Raw genomic sequence first — 20,088 nt, forward strand, 5'->3', positions numbered from 1 at the left:
ACAATAAGGTCAAAGAGTTGCTCATACGTGGTCACCTTGCTGCCCTTGATCCACCCTTCGAAGGCTCTGCTGAAAAAGTTCACGTACTCTACCCAGTTGTACCCGGGATCCGTTTGCAGTCGCGGAACCGCTGGCGGTACATCTCGGGTGTGAGTCCGTATCGAGTGAGAAGGGCGGCTTTCATGTGGTCGTAGGAGGTCATCTGATGGTCCGGGAGTTGCAGCAGGGCGTCTCGCCCTTCGTTGACGAACCTCCCCCATAACCCGGCTCCCCAGTCGCTTCGGGGAATCCGGTGGGAGGTCATGGCTACTTCATAGGCTTTGAACCATTGCTGGATGTCGTCGTTCCGGTAATACTCTCTGACGACATCCTTGGGGATGTGGACTTTCGGGTCGGTAGTGGCAGGAGTGTTCGGGCGCTCGGGCACCCCGTGATCTTTATTCTGTTTCCGAAGCTCTATTTCTTTTAGGTTGCGCTCATGTTCGTAGGCTAGCTTTTTCTCTTCTAACTCTCTCTGTCTTTGTTTTTCTTCCCGCTCTTCTCGGAGCCGCAAGTGTTCCAATGTTATTTTTTGTTCCGCCAACTTTAGTTCTCCATCCAGCCGAAGTCGAGCCAGCTCCAATTCATGGAGCCTGCTTTTTTCCCGTTCCCGGATCTCCTCTGGGGAGAGACCCGATCTTCTTTCTTCCGTCGGAGTGGGGTTTGTTTCTGGTGCCTCGAGGCTTTGGTTTCGGGGTACGGCCGTACCCGTCTCTGCCCAAGTTTCCAGGGCTTTTTTTAAGTCTTCTTTTGTGCTCAGTCCTATGGTAGCAATGCCTAGTTCTATGCAGAACTGCTTCAGTTCTCTGTGGTTATACTGTTCTAATTTCTCCATCTGGAATTTCTCTGTGGTTCCGCTCTCTTTCGTGGTCATTGTGGTTGTGTCGTGGGGTGAGTTACTTTCTGTACGCTTACGCGTTGGTTCGGATTGCGCCGCTGGCCACCAATGTTAGACGGGGACCTGGAGGGTCGGCCGAGTACAGGGGGAGAGGCCTCCGGTGAGGACCGTCTCCGGCGATCGTACAGACCAGTAACTTCCCCCCCACAAATGGACACCACACAAAGATAAGATCTGCCCACTTTATATAGGATTCTTGAGGCAAGGTTATCAACGATACAGTGGGGGCAGGACACGAGGATCCTCCCAATTCTAGTCTCTGTAGGAAAAGGGGTAGCGGGACAGTCTTGGGTACCGGTCCGGTACCAGGTGCTCACAATCCTCGAGCTCGGAGGTCTGAAAGGTCGGGCCGCGGCAGCGCCAGCAGGCTAGGATGAAAAGTCTCGGCAAGGAGGGCCGCGGCAACGCCAGCAGGCTACGATGATGACTTCTGTGCAGAGGGGCCGCGGCTGCGCCAGCAGGCAGGAGCGATGGTTCACAAGGATGGGCCGCGGCAGCGCCAGCAGGCAGGAGCGATGGTTCACAAGGATGGGCCGCTGCAGCGCCAGCAGGCAGGAGCGATGGTTCACAAGGATGGGCCGCGGCAGCGCCAGCAGGTCCAGACGAAGATGCCCGTTGCAGAGGGCCGCGGCAGCGCCAGCAGGCTTCAGAGGTGGTTCACAAGGCAGGGCTGCGGCAGCGTCAGCAGTCCGTCAGGGATGAGTTCTTCGAGGTGTCTCTCGACTCGAGGATACAACTGCCTTCCTGCTCTGGAGCTGCCCCAGTTATAGGTCTGGCCTTCTTTGATGTCCGGACCCTCGCGCTGGGAGGTCGGGAGGTCCTGGATGAGGGAGTCCAGACACCCAGCAGGGGGGTGGAGCCAGCGCCCGGGGAGGCCGGGGGTGATCGGCACCTGGCGGGGGAGAGCCATCGACACTCCTCTCTCCCATTGACCTGCCAAGTGGTCTCTTCACCTCCTGGGGGTATGGTGGTGCCTCGATGTCGGGGCCTGGCCAGGCCCAGGGTTGGGGTCGAGCTCAGGCCACGCGGCCTCGTGGTGCAGTGTCCAAGATGGCGGCTGGGCCGGGCAATGGTGCTGGTGGAGGCCCGGGACAGCCGATGCTGGGATGTTCGGGAGCAGGTGTCCCGTTGGGGACGGTTTGCGGGTTACTTCGGTGGGTTGCCGGGGTGGTTCTTCCGGGGGCACAGTGAGAGCCGGTGTCTGGGCCCTTTCATGCGGGGAGGTAGCGGGCCTTTCACGAGGCCTGTCCAACATCCGGTCCCCGGCATAATGACCGAAGTCGAGCCCTGACGTCTTTATCTAAAGGCAGTCGTAGGTGTGCTTGAACATCGTCTGCTACCTCCTGTGGCAAGAGCCATGCGGTGGAGTTGGGGTGGACAATGTCCGCAGGCTCAAAGGTGAGAACCCTGGGTTGCGAGGGGGTATCTACATGATGCTCCTTCCTAGTCTTCTTTGCGGAGCTTCCTCTTGGTCTGAATCTTGCTCTGAGGACGAATCCCCATTTTCCCCTTGAAGGGAGTCCGTTGTGTCCTCAGGTGTAATGTAGGCATGATCGTTCGCCATGGCCATGGTTAGGCGCGCCAAATCCTCCGCATGAGGATTGAAACTCATTTTGCCACTGGGTTTTGGCCGGGTGGTCACGGGAGGAAGCCATCCCTGCTGTAGCACATATTTGGTCTGGTGGTGCTTCAGGGGTGCAATCGCTCTTACAAGGGCTGAGTTAACCGATTGTTGCACCCCTGCGTCCAGGGCCTCCACAAGGTCCTGCTCTAAAAGAGCCTTTGGCTCGGAATCGAAAAATTCCTCCTCATATAGGAATTTGTCCATCTTAAGAGGATACTCGTGTATAAAGCACCAGTGGAATGCAATTAAATGAGTTATCACTCGTTTAGGGGTCCACAGAATGGACAGTCACGGGGAGAGGTACAACCCCAGGCAAGCCAATAGTCCAAGTATTCAATTATGTGGTGGGGGGAGGGCTTGTCAACCTCTCTAGGCAAGGCCTATGCGTAATTATCCAGCCCACAGCAATATAAAGCAGCGGGCATCACCGGGAGTACAAGTCTATTTCAACTTTTTTTAAATCGAAGCGCTGTTCCTGCTCTTAACAGTAAAAGGAAACTGACAGGGATTCCTGTCAAAATCGCCGCCGCGGAGAACGGCCACTCGTCCCAGACAAAGGAGGACTGACGCGTGTCCTCGCTCCCTTCACTCCCTCTCCACCGGGTACTGTAGCGGGCGCAAAGGTACGCGCGGGCAGACGCGTCTCAATGAAACTGACAATGGTGAAGAACACCGGTTACTATGAGCCAACTCAAACGCAGCAAATTAAACAATGTCAAAATACTTGCGCACAAGGCAGCATCCAAGTATACCGCTGTTAAGGTTGCAAGTTACTCTTTCTCTTTAAGAGCAACTTGTCACTTGCGCGTTTATCTTTAAATGTATCTCGAGCGCATCTGCGCGCTCTGTTATTGCTTAAATGCCCTCTCGCTGTCATGTCTTCGTCGTTACTGCCTTCCACTGTTTTCTAGGCAGTTACGACGAAGACTCTGCAGCTGTCGGTTGTGGGCTGCTGTATTAGAACCTGTCTCTACAAATAAACGCTTAATTCTTTAAGTGCAACTTTCCCTATGCATCATTTCATCTTTACATTTGGCGACGAAGGATTTGTTCAGCCCACCAACCAATGACGAGTATTTCTTTTGGATTTACCTGCAAATCTTCCCAGCCGTTGCCTGATACAGACGACGCTCAATTCAACTGGAGGAAGTTTAAGACCCACCCTCTGACGTCGTGACGACTTCCTCCTACGTGTACCGGAGGGGTTTTACTTAACCCTTTCCAGGTATTTGGGTCTGTTTAAACTCCAGAGGAGGGAAGGAGTCGTTGCCTAGCAACGTGGCAAAGGATCGTCGTTTCTCCGTCCAAAAGACCATTTATCAGGAATCCAGTCCCAGTCTTGACGCAAGGACATTTAATTGGTAAGATTTGCCTGTCCTTCGGTGACAGGCACACCATTTGCTCATTTATCTACATTATTGCTTATTTAAGAGGAATAAATTACTGAGACAAGGCTAAAATCCGCTTTGGGATAATTTAATAGTACATTTCGACTTTGACTTGCCTACCTTCTCTGTGCCAGACACATTTCAACCACTTATTTATTTAATTACATTCATTTACTGTGACTAATTCAGTTTTAAGGCAAATATTTTACATGGCTTCTAACAATCAGCTTCTAAACATAGCTGACTTTCTACCTTCACCAGGTAAACCTGTAATTCCGTGGAAACATTGGCTTAATTTATTTCAGAACTACCTAATAGCCAATGATGCCAATGAGTTTGATGCAAAAAGGAAATTTGCATTGTTGTATGGCCATTTGGGATTTGAGGGACAAAAAGTTTTTAATAATTTACCGCAAATTCAAGCCCCTGCAGGCGCTCAGGAAGGATGGAATGTTTATTCAGAGGGTCTGGCTAGACTCTCCAGAAAGTTCACAGAAGAACCCAGTATACTTTTGGAACGCTAAAATTTCTTGAAGAGGAAGCAGAATATAGATGAATCTGTAGAAGATTATATTTGTTTTAAGACATTTGGCATCTACGTGCGATTTTGGGGCAGTGTTGGACACATGTTTGAGGGATCAATTTGTTTATCATTGTTCTTCAAAAAAAATTCAGGAAAGATTGTTAGGTTGTAGGAATCCAACATTGAGTGAAACCATTGAGATAGCTAAGGAGATAGAAAGATCAATAGTTTCTTCAAAGGTTATTGCTAATGATTTTTCTTCCCCAAGCTCGTCAGTAGCTGTAGTATCCAATGAGGGTCTTCAAGTTTCAGCCATTGATACTAGGGGCAGATTTAACAGAACTCCCTTTAAGAAACCTAACAATTTCTGTTTCAGGTGCGGTTCTCGCAATCATTTGGGGAACAACCCCAGATGCCCAGCTTCATTCAAAAGGTGTACAAAATGTGGCAAATTAGGTCATTTTATGTCTGTGTGTAAATCTGTTAAAAATACTGTGAGGGTCAGTTCTGTTGAAGTCACACCTAACACATGCGCACAAGATTTTGACAAGATGTTTTTAGCATTATCAGATGACAATTTGGAAGAGGTATCAATCAAAGGGCCTTATTGCCAAGCAATGGTATCTGATGTCCTTCTTGACATGATGGCTGACTCGGGTGCGCCAATTACAATCATTCCTGACTGGTTGTTTATGGAGAATTGGAAAGATAGGCAACTATCTCAAGCTGATGTTCACCCGAAAGCATTTGGGGATCACGACATTGATATGTCTGGTTATTTCATTGATGTTCTTTCATGTTTGGGTAGGAAAATAACTACAAAAATATATGTAGCTGTCAAAGGTAAGAAAATAATTGGATGGAAGGACTTAGCTAGACTGGGCATTTCTCTTTTTCCTGGTTCTGACAATCCCATTAGGCTTGCAGAACAGTCCATTAATTTTGTTGAAAGTGACTTGGAAACTAATGTTAGTAATGTTGTTAACAAACTTGACAACATTTTTTGTGACAAAATTGGCAACATAAAAAAGTTTGAACATTTAATCAAGCTCAAGGAGAATGCTTCTCCAGTTGTGCATAAAGTGAGGTCTATCCCTCTTAGTGTGAGGCAAGATCTCAAAGCCCTGTTTGTCAAACTTTGCAATGAGGGTGTCATTACGGCCACAGACTTGTCGGAATGGGTAAGTCCGATTGTTATTGTTAAAAAAAAGACTAATGAGATCTGTCTATGTGTGGATCTTCGCACCCTTAATAAAAACATCATTGTTGACTGCCACCCCCTACCCAAGGTGCACGATTTGTTGGCAAATTTGGGAGGTGCAAAAGTATTTTCTTTATTGGATCTTAGATCGGCGTACCACCAGATACCGCTTGTCGCAGAGAGTCAAGACATTATGACTTTAATCACACCCTTTGGTGCTTTCAAATACTTACGCATGCCATTTGGTCTTGCCTCTGGGGCAAGCGTGTTTCAGAAATTTATGGATACCATCCTGAAAGGTATCTCTGGGGTACAGGCTTTTCAAGACGATGTTCTCATATTTGCGAAATCTGCAAGAGAGCACAATCTCACCTTCGAAAGGGTTTTATCTGTATTCAAGGATGTTGGAATTACTCTCAGGAAAGAGAAATGTAGATGCCAGGTCGATCAACTAGACTATCTAGGTCACTGTATCACAAAAGATGGCATCAAACCCAAAGTTTCATTTCACTTATCTCTGCCATTAGAGACACTGTTTCCCCCTAGAATAAAGACACTCTTAGATCCTTTCTTGGACTCTGCGAGTACTATTCTCGTTTTATCCAAGGATATTCTTTGATTGTCCAACCGTTGAGGGAATTGTTGTGCAAGGGCAAGGCCTTTGTTTGGTCCGATGAAGTTCAAAAGGCTTTCTCTGAAATCAGAATGTTAATCACTTCTGCGCCCATTTTGTCACTTTTCACCCATGGGCAACCTTGCTGTTTGACTGTTGATGCCAGTCAATTGGGCCTTGGTGCTGTTCTTTCTCAGCATTTTGATAATAGAGAACGCACCATTGCGTATGCTTCCCGGTCCTTTTTGTCCTCTGAAAAAAATTACAGCATAATTGAGAAAGAGGCGTTGGGTTGCATTCAACTTTTCTTTGGGGTACTCACTTTGTAATCTTTACGGATCATAAGCCTCTTATTTTCATGCTAAATGGCAACGGTACAGGTAAGGCGTCAGCTAGGCTGGTTAGAATTCTGTCAAAATTGCATGAGTACAATTTTTCTATTAAGTACTTACCTGGTGGTAAGAATGGTCGGGCAGATTGCCTCTCAAGGATGCCTATTGATGAGGCATCAACTAATGTTCAGGATGAAGTTGAGTGTGTGGTAGCCCTTGTTGTGACATGTTGGATGATGATTCTCCATTGTCCAAGGATTCGTGGATATCTGAGCTTGCTGAAGACACTCTTCTTCAAAGTGTTATGTCTTATGTCAGATCAGGTTGGCCACGTGAGAGGAATCTCCCTGCCAATGTTAAACCCTTTGCACAGGTCTCTGATGAGTTATCTATTGTCAATGAGTGTTTATTTCGTCATGATTCTTTAGTTCCTCCTTTCAAACTCAGGTATCTACTGTTCAAGAAAAGTCATGAAGGGCATATGGGTATGTCTGCCACTATTCGGAATTTAAAACGATTCTATTGGTGGCCAGGCCTTGATTCACAGGTGAAGATGTGGATCTCTGATTGTAACACATGTCTGATCTCTGATAAACATTGGCGAACCTTTGAACCCAATATACATATGGTCCCACTACCTGATTCACCTTGGGAAAAGGTTGTCTTGGATTTTGCGGGGCCATTTGAGCTACTTCCTGCAAATAAGAGACATCTCGTGGTGTTGATCGATTATTTTTCAAAATGGGTGTATTTTTAATTTGTTTCAGTTCCAGATACTAATGCTGTTATCAGATTTTTAAAGAATATTTTGGATATTGAGGGTCCGCCTAGACTTGTTGTTACAGATAATGGCACTCAATTTAGATCTCATCAAATGCAAAAATTTATTCAGAGCTTACAGATCAAGCATCTTACTGTTGCACTCTATTCTCCTTCATCAAACGGTCTTGTTGAACGTATTAATAGATTTTTGAAGGAAGGAGTTCAGACTGCTTTGTCTGCTGGTCTTCAAGTAGAAGAATTTTTGAGGCAAAAGCTTTGGGCTTACCATAACACTCCTCACAGCAATACAGGTGTCTCCCCATTCAGAATGCTGCGTAACAGAGTGGGAATTACGAACCTCTGTCCTCATTAGGTTAATGACATGTCTAATAACAATGTTTCCCATGGAAATGATTTGCTTAAGATCAAGGAGGTTGTTAAGTCTAGGACACAATGCTGTTTCTATGTATCATCATGATTCTAGAAATACTAAGGACATTTTGCTTTCTGTTGGAGATTGGGTTTTAATTAAAAAGCCCAGCAGAGTTAAGAAAGGGGAGTCTAAATTCACTTTGCTAGTTAAGGTCATACAAGTATCTAAAACTGCTGCTTTATTAAAAGGAAGGGGTGGTGGAATAGGAGGTGTTTGGTCAGAATTACCAATGATCAAGCATTAAAGATCATTTCTACCAAAAAGAGGGGTTTTTATGATTCTGACTTAGATGGATCAAACTCTGGTATGGATTTGTGTGTTGATAGTTCATCTTTGACTAATGTTGACAGAAACTCTGATTCATGTACAGATTCAATGTCAAACGATTGTTCTCCTGCTGTAATTCCAAGTTCATCTACATGTTGCAATTCTCCACTGGCTATGCAATCTTCTTCTGATATTTGCTCTTCACCAGTGGTATCTCAAAGGCCACATCACAAAGTTTCAGTTCCTCAGAAATTTTTATTTGATGTAAACACTTTTATTATGTGATAGAAATATTATTTGTTATATTGAATTGCTTAATCTTTCAAATGTTATTCATATTTTTATTTAGAATGTTAGTTATCACTTGTTCTTTTATTTGTTTAATAAGGGGGATGGTGTTAAGGTTGCAAGTTGCTCTTTCTCTTTAGGAGCAACTTGTCACTTGCGCGTTTATCTTTAAATGTATCTCGAGCGCATCTGCGCGCTCTGTTATTGCTTAAATGCCCTCTCGCTGTCATGTCTTCGTCGTTACTGCCTTCAACTGTTTTCTAGGCAGTTACGACAAAGCCTCTGCAGCTGTCGGGTGTGGGCTGCTGTATTAGAACCTGTCTCTACAAATAAACGCTTAATTCTTTAAGTGCAAAGTTTCCCTATGCATCATTTCATCTTTACAACCGCACACTGCAGTAAACCATAAAATAACGACTCATACACTACCACCCACTAAAGCAGAAGTAGTAAGGGGAAAGCATTTAACTGGCTGCGGAGCAGCATAGAAAGAGGAAATGGTTATCTTTGTTACACCTTATATAGGGGCAGTCTCTATGGTCATGGGGCACTGGGTGCTCATGAGTTTGGTAGTTTTTTGTGAATAAAGAGTTTTTATTGGCTGCTGTTAATAAAGAGCAAAGAAATGAGAAACATAATCAGAGCCTCCGGTCCTGACATAGAATTTTAAAACACAAATTTGTGGTACGTAAAACAATATTAATTTCAGACAATCTACAAAGGATAGGACATTATTGCCAACCTTAAAAAAAACATGAGAAGAGTATTAAAATAAATATGAGAAGAATATTTTATGGCATTTAAGACCTGGGTTTCCGCTGAAGATGAGACCGAACAGAGTGTCATCAAAACAAACGAAGGATTGTAGTATGGCGATGCCATTTTGTCGGCCATTTTGAAGAGGGACATCTGTAGGTGATACATCTAATTGAAGGTGACAGATTTTCGTTTTAGACGTAACCATGGTGCAAAAGAGACAGCGTAACCGACTTTTGAGCTATTAATGGAATACATTTCTGCACTTAATTTAAATGTTATATCTCAAATGTATGCAGACTCGTATTATTTATGCATATTTACATATGTGCAGCAGTTAATATGTCAATATAGCAGACATGCTCTACATACATATGTAAAGTTAACCGCACTTCCTCACTACTCCTGTAAATAAGGTAGATGTAAGAAACGAGAGCTCCTTCTTTTACTTGTCCCTTTTCCTTCTCTATTGTTGATCATCTGTGGATGACAGCAGGCAGAGCGTGGGCGGTGGAACGCGACTGTTACTGTAGGTTGCCACTGCGTGACTTCACCCTTAGTGGTAGTCAAAGAGGAATCCATTTTAGACTGGCACCAGCTTCATTTTTGTAATATTTAAAGCAACAGACAGTGTACTCAAATCCATGCCAAACAATGATCTTCTAAATATCTGTTTTTTTTCTACAAATGTTCATTAGGCAGCAGTCTTTATTACTATAATAATCCTAAATTCATATTTTGTAAAGCATAGAATACTCACTATGAAAAATATACTTTTCGTATAATATTATGATCAAAGAACCTTGTTCTAGGAGTCTTAGTCGGTGCATGTCTCATGTTTTTTCCGTGTCAGTGATTAGGCAGACCAAGTGTGACCTTCCAAGATGGCGGCCACTGCGGACGCCCTGCGCTTGCTCGGAGTCTTGAGACTCTGACAGAGCCGCAGCGCAGAGAGGAGGGGGCTAGCGGGGAGCCGTCATTGATAGAGGGATCTGGAGGGACCGGGCTGCACAGAACCCAGGACCGCCAGCTCTCCTGCCGCAGGTAAGGGCCGAACCCCGTCTTGAGAATGACCACAGACACCCTCTCTAATCTCCCCCCACCTCGCCCCCTCCCTCTCTACAGCCTTCCTCTACACGTCTCAGTCTGTGACAGTCCCAGTAATGGTCTTCTGACATCGAAACGTTAGTTCTACTACAGCTTCCTAATGAAACGCATAAACAAATGAATGAACATGATGCAGATGAGTCTTAGCAGAAGATTAACCATCGCTGTTGAAAATGTGTATGAGACATCTGTCACGTGACGATTTCCAGATCTAAACGCACCCTGCTTTTACTGGGTATCTTAATATGATCTGGGAGCTGACATTATGGTTTAGTTTATTTGTACCATTTCGTTTAACAATACCTGTATCACAAAAGCCCTAGATTGGAAACAAGGTCTCCTCCCGACGTGGAATCATTGGCAACGCTATGTGAGGGTCACACTAGAGCTATATAACCTCCAACCAGCTACTCTGGATTGATAATATCAAACATACACTTAGATTTGCATACACCGCTTTCTAATTGCCCATGTCAAAACAAAGACCACCTCTATCATGCATCCTTCTTCGTCCCCTTTCCAAATACGTAGCTGATAAAAACAGGTTATCATCCCTCATGTATCAACATACCTAATCCACCATTGCCAACCTTGCCCCTGAGCTTTATTTATTTTATTTATTTATGACGTTTTTATAAAGCGCGAACAAGACCAAAATGTTGGTGTCAGAGCGCTGTACAATGTAACAAATAGCATCAATTATACAAGGAGCAAAATAGAATCGTATGGTTGAGCCCGAAGCACAAACCCTAAACAAAGGTTGGGATTTAAGTGGGGAATATAAATATATACAGCATGAAAAGATATTACAAGGATATATATTAAAAACACCAGCAATGAATTCAAACTGGCATGGATAGTCTAATCAGACAGGAAGATTATTTACTAGTCTCATTTTTTTTTGTTGTAAAACATTTTTTATTAAGAATAAACAGACATCAGCAATACAAGGACATTTCAGAGGGAGTATTTCAGTATACTTGTTTCGTTTTTGAAAAGAGTTAATGAAGGGTTGGTTCTGACCTCTGGGGGAAGAGAGTTCACATTTTTGGGGCAATTCCAGAGAAAGTTATCTTATAAGTTTTCTCTTTTCCAATATGACACTGAGAGCACATTTGCCATTATCCTGCTCACAAACTAAATTTCTCCCTGAACATAAAGTCAGTTAGACTTATAACCAACGCCAGCAACCAATAAAAGCTTACCATTTAGTCATCTTGACAATTGAAACATCCTTCTGTTCCCCTACATCCGTCTGATTTAACCTCTGCACCACGTGGATTCGAACCACTTCCCCATTGAAACCCTCGACAGTAGCAACCACCACCAGTCATCACTGTGATTAACTGTCAGTTATACAATCCTCAGCTCGGGTTGCTAGTCCTGGACAGTCTTTAAATGACCTGATACATTCTAGCAATATTCTTTATTTGAGTTAATTGGACTAGCAAACCTGAAAACAAGGATTTTGAAAATGAAAACTCATGATTTGATGTTTTGGCACCAGTTGTGCCCAGAAAGCGTCCTCCACTATTCACACTCCACACCTCAGAAAACCCATAAATCCCCAGGCCAGTCCTTCATCGTATAGCCTCCAATGGTGCACCAGCAAAGACTGAGCAAACCACAAACTAACCTGACAAATATCCTGCACCCTACGACCACTAATCTGTCAGTTGCTCCAGAACTATCTTCTCAACTATCAAATCTCCAATACTATATCCCACATCGGATGGTTAACACCTTCTTCCACATATAGTTTTCAAAGAATCCGTTGGTCAATATATTCAATATGATTTGCACTCTTTGGGGGGCGAGAATATGGGTATATTGGTGTGGAACAAAGGGCAGGGTTATTGAAAATGCTTTTGTGTTTTTATGTTATGCAATTTTCATATAATATGTGTTTGCCAGGTACTTAGTTCCCTACTTCATTTCCTTGCAAAAGTATGTCTGGGATTGTGAGTTTGCCATTGTGGTTGTTAGTGGTCCAATCATGCCCAATGCGCAAATAGTATTGTGTTGGCTGTTTAGTTTCCCCATTGTTTAGTTCTAAAGGTTTTTTTTGGGGATGGGGGGTTATTGCGATTTTCATGCCCAAACTGGATGAAGGTGAGGTGTTCTTAGATTGACCTCTAGAGAGTGATTGGTTTATTTATGCTCTGATGTAGATTGTTTGTTTATAATCTGAAACAGTGGTCTGTCAATGTATCAAAATATTTTCTAATAGCAGTGGCTACGTAAAATGTCCCTTTGTTTCATAGTATAAATACATGCCGTTTGTAGGGATGCATAGTGATCAGTAGTAAGAAGGGGGTTTTGTTTAGCAAAGTATTTTGTTAATAATAATAAAGATCTTTATTCGGCTTATTCACAATGGAAAAACCATAAAAGAGACAGATAATATCATACATTGCATTTTTGCTTATTAAAAAAAGTACACGCATTTCATAACATTTCATACGAGAATAGCTGATATGTTAAAAAAGAGTTAGTTAAAATATAGGAAACCGCTCAAGGTGATCTTAATGAGGACTTTTACAGGTTCTTTCTATGTTTCATAATGCATTTTAAAAAATTGCTAACAAAATAACAGACATTTTCAGTTTCCAACATTTGGAGTCTTAAGAGGGCGGGTCTGCATTGTCTCAACCCCCAGGACCTTAGTATTGGTAGTAGCCAAATCTTTCTGTGGGCTTGATGGAATTTACAGAGCATGATCACATGCAAGTTGGATTGTGTTGATAAACCATCACACGGGCAGGGCGGAAGAGTAGCATTCCAACAGTTTTTCAGTGGGAATGTGACCAGTCTAAAAAAAGTATTTAGCCTAAATCTTGTTATTAGCATTCTTTCGTAACTTGATATTTGTAGTGTCAGGTACAGATGAATGCCATAGGCTATTTGGATCATGTTAGCATGTGCGACTGCTGTTTTAGTTGAATTAGATGCAAGTCTTAAGGATTCCAAATGACTTAGTGCTGATTGTTTAAGATCTCTTTTAGAAATGTCTGTTATAGATTTTGGATCCAAGTAATAGTTCTCAAATCCTAGATCTTTAAAAAAATTCCTTACGGGGGGGGGGTGTATTCTAAATGCATGCATTATATGCCGTTTGTAGGGATGCATAGTGATCAGTAGTAAGAAGGGGGTTTTGTTTAGCAAAGTATTTTGTTGCTTTATGTGGCGGTCTCATAATGGGTGGTGTATGTGGATGTGTTATTCGAGTAAGTCTAAGTAAATGCTACATGCCTATTTAATAGTCATGGTTTAAGACCTTTCTGAAGTGGATTCGTGTTTGTTATGCTTAGTTTATTTAGTAGCACTGTTCATAGTCAATTCTCTTACGGTAGACTCTCCTTAGGTTTTGTTTTACTTTTAAGGAAATTGATATAAGCTTCATAGTGAGGGTGAATCTTCAGTTACGTGGTTGGATTTAGGAGTATCTGATAAGGTATTACAGTAGAAGTATTTTATTTCCTACTTATGAAGTAAATACGTACTTCTTACTTCTGTTTGGATTTTTTTTTACATATATATTAATGTTAATAGCCACTAATGCAATCCATGATTAATTTATAGCTTTAAATTCATGTAAATGAAAGCGTGTTTTTTCACTTTAAAGTCTGTCACCAAATCAATTTGCAGAGAACAGTAGAGCACTGTTTTGTGGTATGTTGTTGCTGATATCGCTGATATGGATCTAATTCGAGAGTGGTTGAGTTCTGTGTATCTGTTGCTCCCAATTTTTGCTCTCTGTAAAAATGTTCTTATTACAGAGCGTAAAAGAGGCATGTATATCACTGACTTGGAAGGCTAGTCCACAGACACACAATGTACTCTACATTTTACATGTCAATGTTGTGGTCATTTCCTAAGGGTTTTTGTAAGATTGAGTAGGAGCTGCAGATTTTCATGTTCGGAAAATTACGGTGGACACGTTCATTTGGTCGAGCCTACTAGACAACGCATGTGCTGCCTGTTGTAAGGCATATAGTGGCATTCCAAAACATAGAAGGGATTGGAGCCCACCCATTGCTTATGATTGGTTGTCTTTGATTACACTCTTTTTTTTGCCTGCCCAAGCTTGTCAATCCTGTGTTAGTACCTCCCCTGGAGCATTGTCACTTTGCCTCCCTTTAATTGGCTTGAGAGAAGTGTGTGGCATTTGCCCCTTTGTCATTAAATAAGTGGCTGCTAGTAAACACTTTTTGACCTGATGCATTTCCCATAAACTGTAGCAAAGTTTTCCCCTGGTTTGGGTGCATTGAATGCCCCTCCGAATCAAAGCGCAGATCCTTTGATAAAGGTGCGTAATTGGAGTTCTAGGCAAGTATGGAATTTCCAGATGTCCATAAAACGAAAAGGAGCATTTGACAGGTAACTTAGAGGTGCAGCAGATGAAAAATTACTGGAACAAACGGCCACCCCTCCTCCTTTCTGGCTAAAGAGCAGCGCTATCTTATACACAGGGCGATAAACAGACACTGTAATTTAATCAAAAAACATACACCTGAACACAACTACAAGATTTGTGTTTTATAGAAACTGGCACTTCAAAATCCCCAGGGGATTATATTCAAACATCCAAAACTGTAATATCGCATCTTTTCTGTTGTCTGCTGTTTGTTATAAAGTGCACACATGGGTACACACAGACTCGCACTATTGCATTCATTAATAAATGTACATGAACAGTCGATTCATAAGTAGTAACACTGGATGGAAGAAACTCTGCAGCACCTAAACTCATGAACTCAAACATGCACTTATATACACAAATGTCAAGTACTCCCATACTATAACATACACAAAAAAATCCACACACTTAAGAACATACAGCACACTGAAAATCGCACACATGAACAGCCACAAAACTAGACAAACACATAGACAGGGCTAGCACGCTAAAAAGCATGCACCGCATTTAAGCAGACACTAACACTTCACAAATAAACACATACAAAGATGCTTTTTTTCATTAATTTTTCATCGTCGGATTTATTAAAATGCTCTCTGCCTTCCATCCTGTGTTACTCATTGGCTTTTTGTTGCCACTGCCAGGTTAAGGTCAACCCTTCTCCGAAGGTGATATACAGTAAGTTTTACACCAGTGATACTCCAAGTACGGCCCGGAGGCTGCTTGCGCACTGGTGAACAGCAGTACGAGTAGCTGAACACTAATATTCAGAAAAAAATGTTAATTAAACAGGCAAGCATTTATTAACCTACAAATAAAATCTTGTCCGTTTATTTAAAAATTTTTTAGACCTCCTTACACAATCCCTGACCCACCCAGACCCTCTAACGCCACCCTGCTGGCATCAATGCAGCCCTTGGTCACACCACAGACCATACTTTGTGGCCCTTGGGTAAACGTTTGCGAGTACCCATGTTTTCCACCAATAATTAGAAACAAGAGGCTGCGTCCTCAGACAGAATTCACTAGTTCAGCTGCTCCGTAAGAGATCAAGCATGCAGAGGGCGGGTGGAGGAGTGGGAAAAGCATGCAGCCAACAAGCAGCAGGCTCGCATAAAAAAAGTTCTACACAGAAGTGGTTGTACACAATACTTCGGCTATGGGAACTGATAAGAGCCCCTTTTAATCTATATCATCATCATCATCATAACTGTATTGCGACTATTACAGTCATAAAAGCACATATGAATTAATAACAAAGAACAGTACATTTCCCATAGCAGTATACAGTAGAGTCTCGTGGTGACATTCGCAGTTGTAAGGATACATAAACTTCCCTAATTGTTTAAAAACAAAAACAATTTTAAATAGAAGAACATTTTAAAAGTATAATTTAAAATAAAAACTTTAAGAACATTATTAAACATCTCGTGTAATTCCCTAAAAAGCTCCAGAGTAATCACAACTAATTAGAACGGTCACGGTTGGCTAAGAATCAGTTTTCAGCAAGTGCCTTTATTTCAGCCACATGGCCTGGAGAAATTTACAGATTATATAATAAATACAATAGATTTCACAAGTACACTGCAAGCAAAACCTAAAATGTTTGTGCACCAGTTAGTGGGGAAAAATATACAATGCTGTGATGGCTTAGTCACTCCACCCAAATACTTAAGTCACTGAAGACTATTATATTGGCAACTTACAGTTACTGAGAGAAGAATAGACCTGCACTAAGTTTCTAAATTAAAATTCCACAGTCAGCAAGCACAATAGAAGAATTGTAATTGTTTTTTGGTCTTTGACCACAATGTTCAAAGGTAAAGGACCAGAACAACAACTTTTAGGTTCAAGATGCAGACACTCGCTAACCTTTTGGTGTTTTTTTAATTTGTAATATCCTTGCCACCATCCCATTTTAATTTTTTTGTTGTTGTTTGTACCATGGGTACATTTTAATTCTCTTCTGGTGTTAACTGGCTGACCCAAAGATGCATATCATCTTCATACAATGAATCCAAGCTCAAAGAGGTAAGTCGAAAATGTAATCCACATCCACCCCCTCAGAGTGAACAATAACAAGGTCCCATGTCATTCTATTTGTTCACCCTTTCTGCTGATAAATGAGTTACTGTGTACTTGAAAGACAGGTTTGAGAATTGAGAAATCTGGTGTTTTGTGCAGTGCTCAATCTTAAATTTCCCCCAGATTATTATTTAACAAAGTACATATTTCCCCATTGTAAAGAGTGCATTATGTTAAAAGGGCATCCATCTACCATAAAATACCGTTTTTTTTTATAATCGTTTATAAAGCTTGGTAAATACTCTCGAGTTTTTTGGTCTGGTTCAGACTTTAGGCCACGCAGGGATTACAGAGTCTCCAGGATTAAGGTATTCCCCAGGCGTGTACCCTTCTTGCATATGCCTCGCCTGCTTTTTATGGTGTGTGCCTTCTAAAGTTAGTCAATTCGAAGTCTGTGCTGCACAGTCAAAAGTGGTGGACTTGTTTCTTTCACACCTGTGTTGTGCTCTAACAGTGTTCCAGCTCTAACCATATTAAGATTCTGAATCATATAGGATTGCACACCTGGAGCAGACCTGACTGTGATTAAGGGATGCCACTAATGATCAGTGGAGTGTACAGCAGACTGGTCAGTGGCTCTAGGACTAGAGCAGAAGGCGGCAGCAAAGGCCAGTATCCCCTGCTTGGTGGCCAGCTGAAAGAAACCATAGTGTGTGACTGTTCATCAAAGCTATTTATCTCCATGAGCATATGTGACTCCACTCTATTGAGTCAAGCTCCCTTTCTTCCTGCAGGAACACCGCCAATAGAAGGTCTCCGTTAAACCAGGTAGTAAGGTTGGAAATAAAAGTGTGTCTGATTTGAAGTCCAAAATTGCGACTGGAGGGCTGTCTGTGAAATAAATACGAGGCCGTGACAGATAACCCATAGAAACAGGAGCCTAGTCCCTTCTGCCCAAAGGTTATGGATGCACACCTACAATACCTTTCCATATAGTTCTAGAATTCCACCTCCAGTCTCATATAATCCCACCCCTCAGCCCCCAATGCAAACCAGAATGAGAGATCAAACCATTGCACTGAAGGCTCGATTGTTACATTTGGGCTAGTGCAGCCTGGCTTAGGCTTCTGGCTCTTCAGACCTGATAGCAGGCGGCACAGGTGGCTCTTCCGTTAATGCCTCTATGGCTTAGCTATAGACTACTCTGGCTTTAATAGAAGTATGCCACCCCTGAACAACATCTCTCTCAATTCCCCAGCCACTCTTTGTCAAAACCTCACCTTGGTGACTGAGTTTCTCCAGGACTGCTTTCTTTGAGTAGTTGCCTGATACATCTGACCCTCGGCGGAAAGGAATACTGTCTAGAAGAGGCCATGTACACCAACCTTTATAAAGGTTGTGATCCAGATTGGGCTGCATGTTTTCACTCTTGTCAAGGAGTAGGTCCAGGAAAACTTTATTTAGTCTCTTTCATCACTGAGTGGATCCAAATGTGCTTCAGCGACAATTCTTTATCTGACTTGAAAGATGCAGTGTGAGCAAGAGGCTGTCTTTGGACAGCAAAAGAAGCTTTGAGGGTTAAGGGGAAGAACTAAAATAGTGTTTTTTTCCGTTATCTGACTCAGAGGAATCGTGTTTCTGCTGGTCTGGAAACGCTGATGGTCCTCTAATGAGTAAAACAACGGGTGTCTCCTTAACGTGGAAAGGTTTATGTGTGGTCAGGGGATCTCGTATGTTCACTGTCTGCAGACAGAACTGAAATGGGAGCTTTTGATTCAAGTGGTATTCTCCCAACGAGGGGTGAAATAAAGGAACTCCATTTCTATGCAGGGCGTAGCATTATAAGAGGTTGAATTATCCTTATAATCCTGCAGCAAATAACTTAGAACCTGTATATGTCTAAACACTGTGTGGCCCAGTGCCCGGACCTTCTCTTCTGGCATCACTGCCTCATAACTGAAAAGGCCATTGTTATACCTTTGATTAAGAAATCTTTGTTGCACGCTACTGTGCCTGCTCCTAATCCTCACTACACTCTCACCCATCACCATCTCAAAGTCGACGGAGAAAGCTTTACTTCATCAAGTCCAAGACTCCATCCCATCCTAGCTGCATTTCTGTCTAAGTTTGAGGATCGAAATGGTGTGGTAGCTCATGACAACCACCAGTTGCATGCTGATGACGCTGGTGTCCCAGGTAAAGTTCAGTTCTAGTAGTCTATTCTTGGGTATCCCCGAAGCCACGTTATAAAGTTCTGTGAAGAGTGCAGGATCTGCCATCGTTTGCTGACCCTGGGCTACTCATGTCCAAAAAAACAGATTTGCTAAGCTCTGTACTTCAAGAGCTCTTCTGTACAACTCTCACTTTCTGTTGCTAATTCCTTGCATTATTCTGTCCCACTGTGGACAGGGCTGTCTCCTACACAGAGCTCTGATGTGCTGGAATGAACTTCTGGTGTATGTGCAAAGTACCCAGAACCATCTTGTATTTAGGAGGACCCTACCAACACCCCTATTCTGCTCTCTGACACTTCTTTCCTCTGTATTTGTGACAGAATCGGTTCCTTCAAGCACCAAGATGCTCTTGAAGTGAACCGGCACTCTATAAATGAAAAATGATGATGTTTGGGCCCCAGCAAAAATAAAACTGTGTTTAGAATGCACGGCACGATACAGCACACAACCATCTTCCTGGCATCCACATTTCAGTTTTGTCAATTGGGTCGTAACCATGGCTGATCCAGGTCTATGCTACTTATGGTCTGCAAAGCTAAGAATGGAGAGTGCCCTTTTTGGTGCAGGACTTTCCTGGTAGGATGCCCTTCAAGAATTGCTCTTCAACAAGCAGACTACCAGAAGTCTTGTTGCAAGGTAGGGACTGGGCCTCTACTCAGTGGTCTGGCAGTACCTACTGCACCATCTCACTATCCATGTCCATAGATCGTAGAAGCCATAGGGCGCTAGTTAAACTTTACAGACCCATAGACACATTTCAGTAAAAGGACAAGAAGTATTATGCCTTCACAAGCACAAAACTTAGCTTCTGATTGACCTTTTGCCAACTGTAAGTCTATTCTCTTTTGGAAGAGGAAATTTGGTGACAAAATAATTCCTATGGGAGTGTCTGTGGAGACCTGGAGGGTCACCATTAAATTAAAAGATTTTTATTTTATTTATATATTTTATTTATTCATTTATTTATTAACGTTTTACAAAATAGAAGTCATTCAATACAGAACACACCGGTTTAAGACCGGAATTCAAACAATTGCAGTTCAAATACAGCAACTCCTCCAGGTCGTTTCGAATTTCAATTAAACACCATTTGTACATCTCGTTCATTGTCGGTGGAGAAGGGTGCCCAGTGAAGGCAAGCGTCCCATGTCTAGAGGACAAGTATCCTACACAAATCC

At 42.7% G+C, this 20,088-nt stretch overlaps 1 protein-coding gene and 1 pseudogene across 1 annotated transcript in view; both read left to right on the plus strand.

The window, feature by feature from the left end:
- Window positions 1-5,023: 5,023 nt before the first annotated feature.
- Window positions 5,024-20,088, plus strand: part of LOC147698989 (TSC22 domain family protein 1-like) — a 51,784-nt pseudogene continuing 36,719 nt past the window's right edge.
- The window catches only part of ATP6V1A (ATPase H+ transporting V1 subunit A), a 328,148-nt gene continuing 318,046 nt past the window's right edge, over window positions 9,987-20,088 (plus strand). Inside the window, exon 1 of the mRNA XM_086935581.1 lies at window positions 9,987-10,168. The gene's annotated coding sequence lies outside the window, so the exon portion shown is untranslated. The remainder of the gene's footprint in view (window positions 10,169-20,088) is intronic.

The sequence above is a fragment of the Lissotriton vulgaris genome, chromosome 8, assembly GCF_964263255.1.
Source record: "Lissotriton vulgaris chromosome 8, aLisVul1.2, whole genome shotgun sequence".
NCBI lineage: Eukaryota > Metazoa > Chordata > Amphibia > Caudata > Salamandridae > Lissotriton > Lissotriton vulgaris.